The following is a 12,150-nucleotide window of genomic DNA, read 5'->3' as shown; positions in this document are numbered from 1 at the left end:
TCATTGTTGAAGGCTTAATCACATGTCAGCAGTCTGACCAATCAGAAGTGGTTAAAGTCTTCACTTCCTTGTTCTTAATTCTGCTCATAAATTCTCTCAGTTCCAACAAAAATACCAGCTAAAGCTCGTCTTTAGCGGTGTAGCTTTCCACAGAGTCCGGTGTCAGACCGTGAACAAAACAATGAAGCTCACAGACGCGAGTCTTTCTGCCCTTTTTCGGCAGTTTTCACACTACATCTCCCATGATGCATTGGCTTAAAGGGCCAGTGTCCCAGCGCAGAATGAGTGCGCGTGAAATGTCTAGAAACCTCAACGGACAAACAAACAGTTTCTAAATTTTCTAATTTAACTTTTATTTCATCTCTTAGAAAAAACAGCCGCAACTTCCTGCTTTTTTGGCCACAATTATCACAAAATGCACGTGAGATTGTGGGGGGGGGGGGGGGGGGGGGCTGTCGATCAATAGAGACCATGAATTTCTGCTTATTTCTTTTTTTTTTTTTGGATGCTGGTGTGCCGCGGGATTTTTGTCAAGGTTAAAGTGTGCCGTGGCTCAAAAATACGGTGGCCCTGAAGTGCAAACCATTCAACAAATCACTCGATACAAAAACATTTTTAAGATCACAGCAACAATTTAAAAAGCGTATTACATTTTAGAAAACGGAGCCAGTTTAGCTCGTGCTGGTTTGCGGCGCCTTCCATCCGTGAAACCCGGGTTCGACTCCGGGCTGCTCCCTGTTCCCTTCTCTACCTCTGCCGGTTCCAAGCCCGGTTTGAGAAGGTTGCGTCAGGAAGGGCATCCGGCGTAAAACATTGCCAAATTTACCATGCGACGTGTTCGCTGTGGCGACCCCTGATGGGAGAAGCCGAAAGTGGAAGATTACATTTTAGAAAACAAAACAAAATTTCAGAAACCAAAACATAAAAAAGAAAACAGAAAAAAAAGAAAAAAAGATTTCAGAAAACAAAATTAATTTCCAGGAAAAAAAAGAAATATTACAAAATGAAAACATTTCAGAAAAAAAATTAATTTCCAGAAAACAAAATGAAATAAAAAAAATGAAAAACATTTCAGAAAAAAAATGAAATATTAATAAATGAAAAAAAAAAAAAAAAAAAAAAGAAAAACATTTCAGAAAAAAATGAAATATTAAAAAATGAAAAACATTTCAGAAAAAAAAATGAAATCTTCAAAAATGAAAAACATTTCCAAACCGGAAGAAGCAGGTACTATGGGACAACGCTGATTGGATGATGTTTGTCAATCATTTGAACTGAAAAGTATTTTAAATGAAGCGATGACGGATTTTATCGTCCAAACAACAATGTACTATAATAATCCACGTATTTCCCATTTACATATTAAATCAAAAATGCAGCAAACAGATAATGAAGGTTTAAATTATTTTTTGAATATTTCGTCTGAAGCAGAACGGTCACCCGGAAGTAGTTTGTGCGGATGACGTCCGTTCTGCAGGTAAACAAAGAAAGGGACGGTAAAACGTTAACATAAACGTTAATCTTTGAATATTTAGCGGATGTGATGACAGAACGCACGCAGAAATATCAACACCAACCAGGTTTACAAATGTTTCAAAATGTCGTGAGAAGATTCTGTCTAAAGCAGCAGCTGCGAAGAAACGGGTGTTAAAGACGGCGCACATCAGGAAATGCAGTCCCGCCATCCACTGATAAGGTATGGAGGCACATTTGTTTGATCTAATAAATGTAGCGTTAAACGTGATTTCTAAGTGGGTGTTAACAGACAGATCCAAGATCCTTCAGTCATACGTTAATGACAGGTTACCTCATCAGCTGGAGAGGGGGGGTCACGTGGGCAGGATTCTCAGACAGGTGTACCAGCAGCATAAATCAGCAAAGCTGTCAGGTAAACTGCAGCAGTTTGTGTCTCAGAATAACATTTATGAATGCTTCTTATTCACACTATTAAGATCTGTGACTTTAGAGTGTGTCAGTGCACAGAAACATGACAGTAAATGACTGGATGTGCACATCATCAGACACGTCCAGGTGTGTAACTAAAGGTGAAAAGTCTGTAGTGTAAAATAAATCTTTAAAAAAAAAACGTTTTAGTCTTTCAGGCAGAGGAGGAATACCAAATTGTTTTAGAATGTATTTTTTATAAGACTGAAATAATGTGTTTTATTCTGAGTTTGTTGTTTTGACCCCTCCTTAATGAATTTCTGGTTTAACCCATTTTCTCCTCATTTTGATGAACTCAACTTTTTCCTGAATGAAAGATGAACGGCAGCCAATGTTTTTCTGTCAGGGATTTTTAATTTATTAATTTATTTCTGTCAGGGATTTCAATGGAGCTGGAGTCCAGTGCAGAGGAAGCTGCAAGCATGTACGAGCAGGAACTGGCGTCTCTTACCTGTGCGTCTTCCTCTGGATGTGATGCTGAGCAGCAATGTGGACAAAACTTCCCTGACATGACTCTTTTTGATATAGTTGTTAAGCACAAACAAACTTTCCCAGATGCATTTTTTCCTCTAATAAATGTGACTGACAGGTACGCTGAGTAAATGCTGAATGTAAACGTAACATTTGATTGACTGCATGAAGAAGCCCATAAAGGAAAATCCACAACTGTTTCTTTGTTTCTGTTATTGAATAACGTATTCATGTTAAGTTTTCAATAAATATACTGCATTTGCTATGAAACAAATTTGTTTATTTTCATATCCATTATCACAATCCTCACGTCAGCATTCATTTTTTTCATTGACAAAGAAACATTTCTAAACAACAGCTTTGAAAATCAAACATCAACTTTGTTAATAAAGCTTTAAAACCTAAAATGGTAAACATGGAAAAACTCCTAAATGAAGCAAGCCTAATATGAACATTTTAAACTGGAGTTTTGCTTAAAGGAACATTAAGTTGTTTGGAGTTGTGCAAGTGTTTGATGCGATTCCTCAGATGTGATTTCCAGATCATCAGCCCGACGCTAAAGCCAGGAATTGTGCTTCGTTTTTCACTCCCCACTGCATCATTTACAACTAATCAGGCTTATGCAGCAGGTTAAAGACTTTTTTTTACAGGACCTGCAACTTAAAAAAAAAAAAATTAGATATTAAGGTTAAATAATATTTATTGATTACATTGCACATAAATCATGGTGACTTGCCTGTACACTGCACAATGATAGGAATGACTTTAGTCTTTTTGTATTCCCATGTAGAGCTGCCATCTGTTCTTCTGCAGCACAAACCTTTCTGGAACTTCGCCTTGAGTAACTTCACCTGCAGAAATATCACATGTTAATTCAATTAAGTATTTTATAAACTTTTAAAGTTCATTTTTAAGTGTCAGTATATGTATATGCATGGTTCAAAAATATACAATGCACTTTAATATTATTTCCCATAAGAACTTGTTTACTGATTTCAGTCTTAAAGTCGATTTTTAGCAACACTGATGCCATATAATTACTGTATAAATCCTAGAATCAGGCTGGCTCGGAGCTTTTTCTCTCATGTTGTCACCGAAAACGGGAACGGCTATCATGTGAAGACGGTTCATCTCCATCGGGTTCTTTTTGCGCATGCGCAAGATAAAAAGAAATTATCTTTTCAAAGCAGCACTTTAACATCCTAAAATTAACATCCTTAGAAACATGTGACTGACAAAAAAAAAGATCACAGAATTGATACTTACCTAAAGATGATTGACAGCGTGAACCTCGCAGCCGTAGACATTAGCGCACAGCGTTCAAAGTAAAAGTGCTCACAAACTACTTCCGGGTGACCGTGTGTCAGGCGAAATGTTAAAAAAATAATTTTAAAGTTCATTAACAGTTTGCTGCATTTTTTATTTGATATAGAAATGGGAAATACGTGGATTATTATAGTACATTGTTGTTTGGACGATAAAATCCGTCATCGCTTCTTTTAAAATACTTTTCAGTTCAAGTGATTGACAAAAATCATCATCCAATCAGCGTTGTCCCATAGTACCTGCCTCTTCCGGTTTGGAAATGTTTTTCATTTTTGAAGATTTCGTTTTGTTTTCTGGAAATTCATTCTGTGTTCTGAAATGTTTTTCATTTTTTAATATTTCATTTTTTTTCTGAAATGTTTTTCATTTTTTAATATTTCATTTTTTTTCTGGAAATTTTTTTTTTCTGAAATGTTTTTCATTTTTTAATATTTCATTTTTTTTCTGGATTTTTTTTTTTCTGAAATGTTTTCATTTTTTATTTCTTTTTTTTCCTGGAAATTAATTTTGTTTTCTGAAATGTTTTTTTTTTTTTTGTCATTTTTGTTTTTCAAGTTTTGGTTTCTGAAATTTTGTTTTGTTTTCTAAAATGTAATGCTGCTTTTTAAAATTTTTTTTTTTTTAATTGTTGTTGTGATCTTAAAAATGTTTTTGTATCGAGTGATTTGTTGAATGCTTTGCACTTCAGGGCCACCGTACAAAAAAGGTTGAAAAACACTGGTCTACACAGATGTCACATGTCTGATTTGGACATAACTTGCGGCAAAAGGACAAAAGAAAGTAAACCTAAAAAATAATTACCAGTAAATATGTCTAAGAGCTCGGAGCATCCCTCACCTGTCCAAAAAATTATTTTGGATTAAAATAGTTTATCTCTTGAGTAAATATTTTTTTAAATTTAAAATGTATAGGAAAGTCTTCCTTTATCATTTTTCCTTGGATTTTTATTTCTTTTTAGTACTGCGTCTCTCCAGATCGGTTGACCAACTGCTATCCGGCATAATTTTTCATTCATTCCTTCTGTTTAAAAATGATACAAAATTCTTGAAGCCTAAACGGTTTTTCACACATACATTTTTTTAAAGCTGTGTCATAATCTGGGTTAATATATTCCACGAATAATACACTTTAGTCTTTAAGATTTCTTTTTCTCACTTTTCTTCAATTAATCTGAGGAAATGTTGACACTTAACTTCCACAAACTCTGTCAATGCTGATTTTAAAACAATGAAATGAATCGTTTTTGGTTGTTTATAATTACGGTACGGTTAAAATGTAGTACAAAAAGGGCGGGGCCTGTCCACACACACTCAAATGTTATCAGCACACCTGCTAGCTGCAAAAATGTCCACATGTCAACATGTACACAAAACAGATAGTGTTCACACACGCATACCTATGCCTTTAAACCAACTAGTGTGAAATCTTTCATTCATTCAATCATGCAAACTACTAGTGCAAAGGTGAGCTAACACCTGTGTTCAGGTGAGTGTTTATGTTCTTCTAAAATGGATGGTGGAATGTGAAAAGAAGGAGGAGGAGCGCCCAGCCACCCCCACACCCAGACCCCCGCCGCAGCAGCAGCGGCAGCCGGAATCCCCCCAACGCCACACGGGAACAGGCAGGGAACAACCCCCCCCCGGGCGACCAAGACCGCCACCCAGGCCAGGGCCAGCAGGACCTCCGCGAGGCCCCCAGAGCCAGAGAGCAGGGAAGCGCGGAGGGAAAGAGAGCGCCGCCCCAGCCCAACCAGGAAAGCAGCCTCCCCGCCGCGCCGGGAGAGCCCAACGCAGGGCCCCACCGGAGAAGGACGCCCACAGCCCCAGACGAGCACCCCACCACCACCCAGGAGTTCCGGGCATCCCCCCACCCCAACCCCAGGTACGAGCCAGGACCCCCCAAGGGAGACCCGCTCCGCACTCCAGGCAGCCACCCACCCGGCCCACGGTTGGTCCAGGGAGGAGCAAGGCAGGGGCCCGCCGCCCCCGCCCAGGAGGGGGGAACCCCGGGGAAAAAAGGGGGCCCACAAGGGGTGTTGTAAATATGGCCCGACCAGGCTCGGCCACTGTTGGAAGTTTGGCGGGGCCCAGCGCCCAGGGGCAAGGACCAGGACCCACCCCCCAGGGACACGAACACCCCCGGCTCAGGTGTAATGTGAACCCCCCCCACCGTGCGGAGAGAGCACCGCCGGGCCCAGGAAGCCGGCACCCAGGGGACACGGCCGCCGTCGCCAAGGGGCCCGCACCCCCCACCAGGGAAGAGGTAGGGGACAGATGGACCCAGGTCCCACCTTCCTTGCAAAATGTGTGTGCGTGTATGTGTGTTTGACAGGGTGTGTGTGTGCATGTGTGTGTGTTTATGTTGGAATGTATATATTGAAGGGGGAGGGGTGTGTGTACTAAGGGGGGTGCAGTGAAGAGGAATTTTCTTAGGTCAAAGTGATTTACCGGTACTTTGTCATAGAAAGCAGCAGATAATGTGATAACTGAGGCTTTGCCTGTAAACTGTGTCATTTAACCACAACTCAGTTAGTTGAACTTGTTTGTGGTTTCTATAAATTGCTTTACTTGCAAACATTTTCATGCAGCTTGCATCAAAAGTAAATTACGTACAAAGGTAAAAGTAAATCACGCTAACATATTTTGTATTCATGACATTATTAGACTTGACATAAAAATAGGATACAAGAATAAAAGAAATGTTATTTTTAGATTAAAGTTTGAAACAGGAAGCTCCACAGTCAGACCTTTCTCACATGAACACTCTTTGAGAGTTGAGAGTCTTATTTTAATGTAATTTTTTCAGTCAGGTTGTGTAAATAAACCGCCTTGTATTTGAAGTGAATGCTTACTAACTTTTATCTATCTGTCATCTATTTTGATTAAAACCAAATTTATTTTTTTCCTGCTGAATTTTTGTTCTGTTTATTAGTTAGCATTTGCTTATAATTCTTCATTAAATGAATTCATCAGTGTAGGATGAAGCTTAAAATGTTTGGATGATGCAAATGAAATGCTGTATGTACTTTTTGACAAAAATGTTAACATAAGTCTTTTTTACTTTTTGAATAAATAATTGTTTGTAATTGTTTGTAAATAATAATTTGTAATAATTGTTTGTAATTTTTTTTCTTTTCTTTTCAGTGTTCCTTTTTTTATTTCATCCCAATAATATTTACCTGCTTTTTTTGATCAATCAGAAGACAGTTGATAGGAACTGGCACCTTTATATGCTTTTGAATCTTAAGTCTTTTCAGGGGTTTGTTACATTTTTGTTTTAATCTCATCTTTGGGCATTGACCGGTTTTCATCTATGCTCCAAGACATTAGTAGATTTCCTTTTTCAAGTCACCAGCAGTAATTATTAGAATTAAAGCTGCAAGCGGCGTTGTACGGCCAGCAGACGCAACCCGCCTTCCACACCCAACTCTACGCACCACCGCCGCCCTAACCCCCCTAACCGCCCACACCGCCCACAATGTGTTCAGTTCCAGCCTTGGATGCATGCTTTCGATTTTCACTGTATTACATTAAAAGGCATGGAAGTTATAACAGTGCTAGCTCGCCACACGCACGCCGTTCAAAATCTACAACTTCTAATTGCAACATTTTTTCCAGAGTAGCTTGCCATGGATGCCCAAAAAGTTTCGAGACGATCGATGAAAATTCCAACGACAAATTTACGTTTGAATCTGGTGGTAAAGGTGTTTTTTATGAAAATTCAAGATGGCGGCTTTTTCCTGAGGTCCAACGTCGACAAAAATCCAGAGGTAGTTGTGGACTTGCTCTAGCAACATGTGCGTGAAATTTCGTGAAAATCCCTGAAAAAAAACTTTATTTTTTCCTATTGTGTAAAAACGCGAAAATAGTGAGATTGCAGACTTAAGCACAAAATGGACGCAAAACCGTAGGTGGTGTTGCCATCCAGTAATGATTTCAAAACTTCCTTTGGATTTCGTGGACAAGGGTATATTAGTTTCGTTAGTCAATTCTCCAAAAAAAAGTTCAGAATTTTGTTGTTTTTGCAGAGTCAGCACATTTTTTTGTGACGGTTTTTTGCTTACCATGCCCACATTCCTTTATCAATCTTGTCGTGCATAAAATCGTTTTGTTCAGCATGGGCCAGGGAATCGCATATTTCCTCTTCACGACATTCCTCTTGTTTTGTTGTTGTTTTCGTTTTCCCTTCTACCTCTTTCTTTCTTTCCTTTACTCCCCCCCCCTCTCCCCCCTCATCATATGTAAATCACCTGGAAGCAACTCCTCCCTCGGTAAGTATTTATTTATGCACGGAACGGGCGCGCGCGCACACAAGCGCACACAGGGGCGTGCACATGCGATCCCGCACACACACGCCGACATACTGCAAACACCTCACACAGGCTCTCATAGGACGCACGCGACACGCAGCTCACATAGCCAGAAAACGTTCAGGTGCACAGCGCTTCTCAATGCGGGCACGCGCACACGGACTGGTACACAAGCACTACTTAACTTTACACCTTTTCAGTCAGAGCAGTTATGAACAGTCTTAACATCGTTAGCTGGAATGTGCGTGGACTTGGCTCTGGACCAAAGAGATTGAAAGTGTTAAAGCACCTGGATGGTCTAAAAGCAGATATAGCTCTACTGCAGGAGACCCATTTATCGAATCATTTCTTATTCAACGCACAAAAAACGCAAAGAGAAAGCAGATTTATTAGAATTAGAAAATAAAATCAAAACCCTGGAGACTGCTTATGCTGCTTCTGCACAGGAACACATTCTGGGAGATCTGAAAAATTTAAAGCTGCAGTTAAATGACATCATTAATAAATGAACACAATTTCAAATACATAGGCTACGACTTGAAAGATTTGAAAACTCTAATAAATCTGGCAAATTTCTGGCTAATCAGCTTAAAATTAATAGAGAAAAATCATCAATTACCTCGATTATGGACCAAACAGGAAATGTCACTCATGACCCGGTCAAGATTAATAACGCATTTGAAAACTTTTATAAAAACTTGTACACACCGCAGATCAATCCGTCAGAGCAAAGTATTGACTCATTTCTTAATAATGTAAACCTACCCAGGCTAAATGAGGATCAAATCAGAAACTTAGATTCTCTGCTCTCGCTGTCTGAACTTCATGAAGCTCTGTTACTTATGCCCAATGGTAAAGAACCAGGGCCTGACAGCTTTCCTGCTGAGTTTATAAAGAAATCTGGGAACAACTGGCACCAACATTTTATAAAACGGCCACATCTATTAATGAGAGCCAATCAATGCCACCTAACATGAACTCAGCCAACATAATTCTTCTTCTAAAACCAGACAAAGATCCCACTAGCCCTTCAAGCTATCGCCCTATTTCTCGAATCAATGCGGATGTAAAAATTATCTGCAAAGCACTAGCACAGAGAATAGAAAAAATCCCTCCTCACATACTTCACTTCGACCAAACTGGATTCATCAAAGGCAGACACTCGGATGATAATGTCCGTAGACTAGTTAATATAATAGACTTTGCCACCACTGAAAACCAGGAAATGACGGTACTATCGCTGGATGCTGAAAAAGCCTTTGACAGAGTAAATTGGAAGTTCCTTATTGCCGCCCTCCATAAGTTTGGTTTTGGAGAAGCATTCATCAATTGGATCAAAATATTATATCACAACCCCAATGCATCAGTTAGAACTAATAAACAGACTTCAAACAGGTTTTTTCTTGGAAGAGGAACCAGACAGGGCTGCCCACTCTCTCCTTCTCTTTTTGCTATATTCATTGAGCCTTTAGCTGCAGCAATAAGACAGAATGAGAGCATTATAGGAATAAAAACCAAACACAGCCATCATAAAATTAGTCTTTATGCGGATGACATATTACTGTTTTTAAGGAATTTACATTCTGTAAATGAAACAGCAATGATCATAAATGAATTCCCCTCCATATCAGACTATTCCATTAATTGGAATAAGTCTGTTTTATTACCACTCAACAGGAATATGGAACAAAGACTCACAATTCCAGTTAAAACAGGAAATATCAAATATCTGGGTATCTACTTTTTCCCCAAACTATCAGAACTGGTGCAGCTAAACCACACCCCATTACTGAAAAGCATACAGGACGATCTAACACGCTGGACCAACCTGCCTCTGTCCCTTATGGGCAAGGTAGCCACGGTTAAAATGAAAATCTTACCCAAGGTTAATTATCTCTTCTCAATGATTCCCACACAACCGCCATTAAAATGGTTCAAAACATTAGACTCATCCATATCAAGCTTTCTATGGAACAACAAACCTGCAAGAATTAGTCTAAAAACTTTAAAATCTGCAAAAAGCTGTGGAGGATTAGAATTACCTAACTTCCACAAATACTTTCTTGCAAATAGATTACAATACATCTTAAAATGGTTAAAAAATAATCCAGAAACCAACTCATGGTTAGACTTGGAACAGGCGTTATGTGGAAAGATCAACCTGTCACAGCTACCATTTATTAGCCAAACAGTTAAAAAACAGGATTGTTTCAAAAGCATTAATGCCACTTTAACAGCCTGGTGGGAATTTCTCAAAATATCAAAATCATCAATTCAACCGTGCAAAATGACACCCATCTGGAACAACCTGGACATCCTTATTAATAAAAAAATGATTCACTTCCCAGCTTGGCAAGCAGGGGGCATAAAACAAGTAGAGCACGTAATTATTGATAGAAGATTCATAACTCCCCAGGAAATCAAGACAAACATGGAATAAATAACTTCTTGGAATATCAGCAACTTAAATCAAGTATTACTAAAAAGTATAAATTTAAAGACCACGATTTAAAGCTACCAGATGTAGTTACCATTCTGATTAATTTTTCAATGAATAGAACTCTCTCCAAAATATACAAACTTTTATGTAATTTAGATAACAATATTGCCCTTCCAACAAAAAAATGGGATGCAGATTTGAGCATCAGCACAGATGAAAGCTTCTGGTCAGAACTCTGTCTAAACACCTTTAAACTGACAAAAAGTCCAAATCTGCAGCTAATCCATCTCAAAAGTCTTCACAGAATTTACTACACTGGACAGAGGATGTTCAAGATGGGTCTCAGTAACTCAGACATTTGCGAGCACTGTGATAGTAATCTACCTGACGGTTACATGCATGCACTGTGGTTCTGCACTCCTGTCCAGGCTCTCTGGCAGCACGTTTGTGCCGATTTATCAGTCTGGCTTAAGGTTTCAATCACGGCCTCACCATCACTTTGTGTGCTTGGTGACATGAGTGCCATCGATATAGAAGAAGGATTAGCATCTATCATTTTCATAACTCTTTGTATTGCCAAAAAAACTATTTTAATAAATTGGAAAAACAAGAAAAATATAAACATAAGTCAACACAGAAATCTGCTGTTTGATCATATCAGCTTGGAAAAAACGTCAGCCCAAAGCACAAGTAACTTTGAAAGAATTCAATGTCTCTGGTCTCCTGTGGTTGACTCCATGACTTAGGGGGTGGGGGGCTTGGTCGTCACTGCTCCTTGCCCTTCTGCCCTGGTTTTGGGTGGGGGTCGGGGCCTCCGGTGCCTGGCGGGGGCGGTGGGGGCTCCGTTGGTCAGGGGGTCGGGTCCGGTGCCTGGGTGGGGCGGGCTGGGGCACTGCGTGGTCCTCTGGGCTTGGGTGTGGGGGTGCGTGGTGGGGGGGTGGGGTGGTGGTCTGGCTTGGCTTGGGGGGGTGGTCCCTTTGCCTGTGCTGGGGGGGGTTGGCGGGAGGCCCTGCACGGGGGGGGGGGGGGGGCAGCGGCGCCGGATGGGCTGCCCATCTGCACCTGGGGCTGGGATCGGCCCTTTCCTGGCTCCGGGAAGGGACGGGACAACCCTCTCGGGGCCCCCGGTCGCTCTGGGTGTCATCTGGGGGGGCCCATTATTGGTACGGGTCGGGGGGGCTAACGGGTCGGAGTCTCTGCTGAGGCAATCAGTGGTTGCCTCGGCCGGTTGGCCTCCTCGGTCCCCACAAGGCCTGACCAGAGCTCCTCTAGGGCCGGCGTCTGGGGGTGGGGGCCTGGGCTTGCTCCGGGGGGGGGCGACGCTTTCTGGCTCCTCTCTCTCTGTGTGGGGTGGGTGGTGCCGGGCCTGGGGTGTCGGCGCCTCCGGGGGTGGGGCCCCTGGGCTGGGTGGCCCTGGCCCCTTTGCTGGGGGGGAGGGGGGCTGGGGGACAGCAAACCTCATATTAGGGTGAGGGGGTGGGGGGTCTAGCCTGCGATGCACCTTGGGGGGGGGGGGTAATTGACAGTGGCCCCCCTCCTATGGTTGCCGTATGGAGTGGGCCCCCCCCTCTTTCGGTTTTATTTACACCTTAGACATGTAGGGTCCTTGGTAGGGGTGGTGCTTGGACATCACTGCAAGCAAGCAGCAGATGTCCTCCTG

The 12,150-nt window shown here is 41.3% G+C and overlaps 1 long non-coding RNA gene across 1 annotated transcript; it reads left to right on the top strand.

Annotated features, from left to right (window-relative positions):
- Positions 1 to 463: 463 nt before the first annotated feature.
- On the top strand, positions 464 to 2,689 carry LOC144990018 (uncharacterized). The gene is made up of 2 exons (XR_013653941.1): positions 464 to 1,696; positions 2,323 to 2,689. It is a non-coding gene; the product is annotated as an uncharacterized LOC144990018 (long non-coding RNA).
- The last annotated feature ends 9,461 nt before the right edge of the window (positions 2,690 to 12,150 follow it).

This window comes from Oryzias latipes, chromosome 24 (genome assembly GCF_053564925.1).
Source record: "Oryzias latipes strain Hd-rR chromosome 24, Olatipes_Hd-rR_3.1".
Lineage (NCBI taxonomy): Eukaryota > Metazoa > Chordata > Actinopteri > Beloniformes > Adrianichthyidae > Oryzias > Oryzias latipes.
The sequence above is the reverse complement of the archived record's forward strand: the minus strand, read 5'-3'. Positions and strand labels throughout refer to the sequence as shown.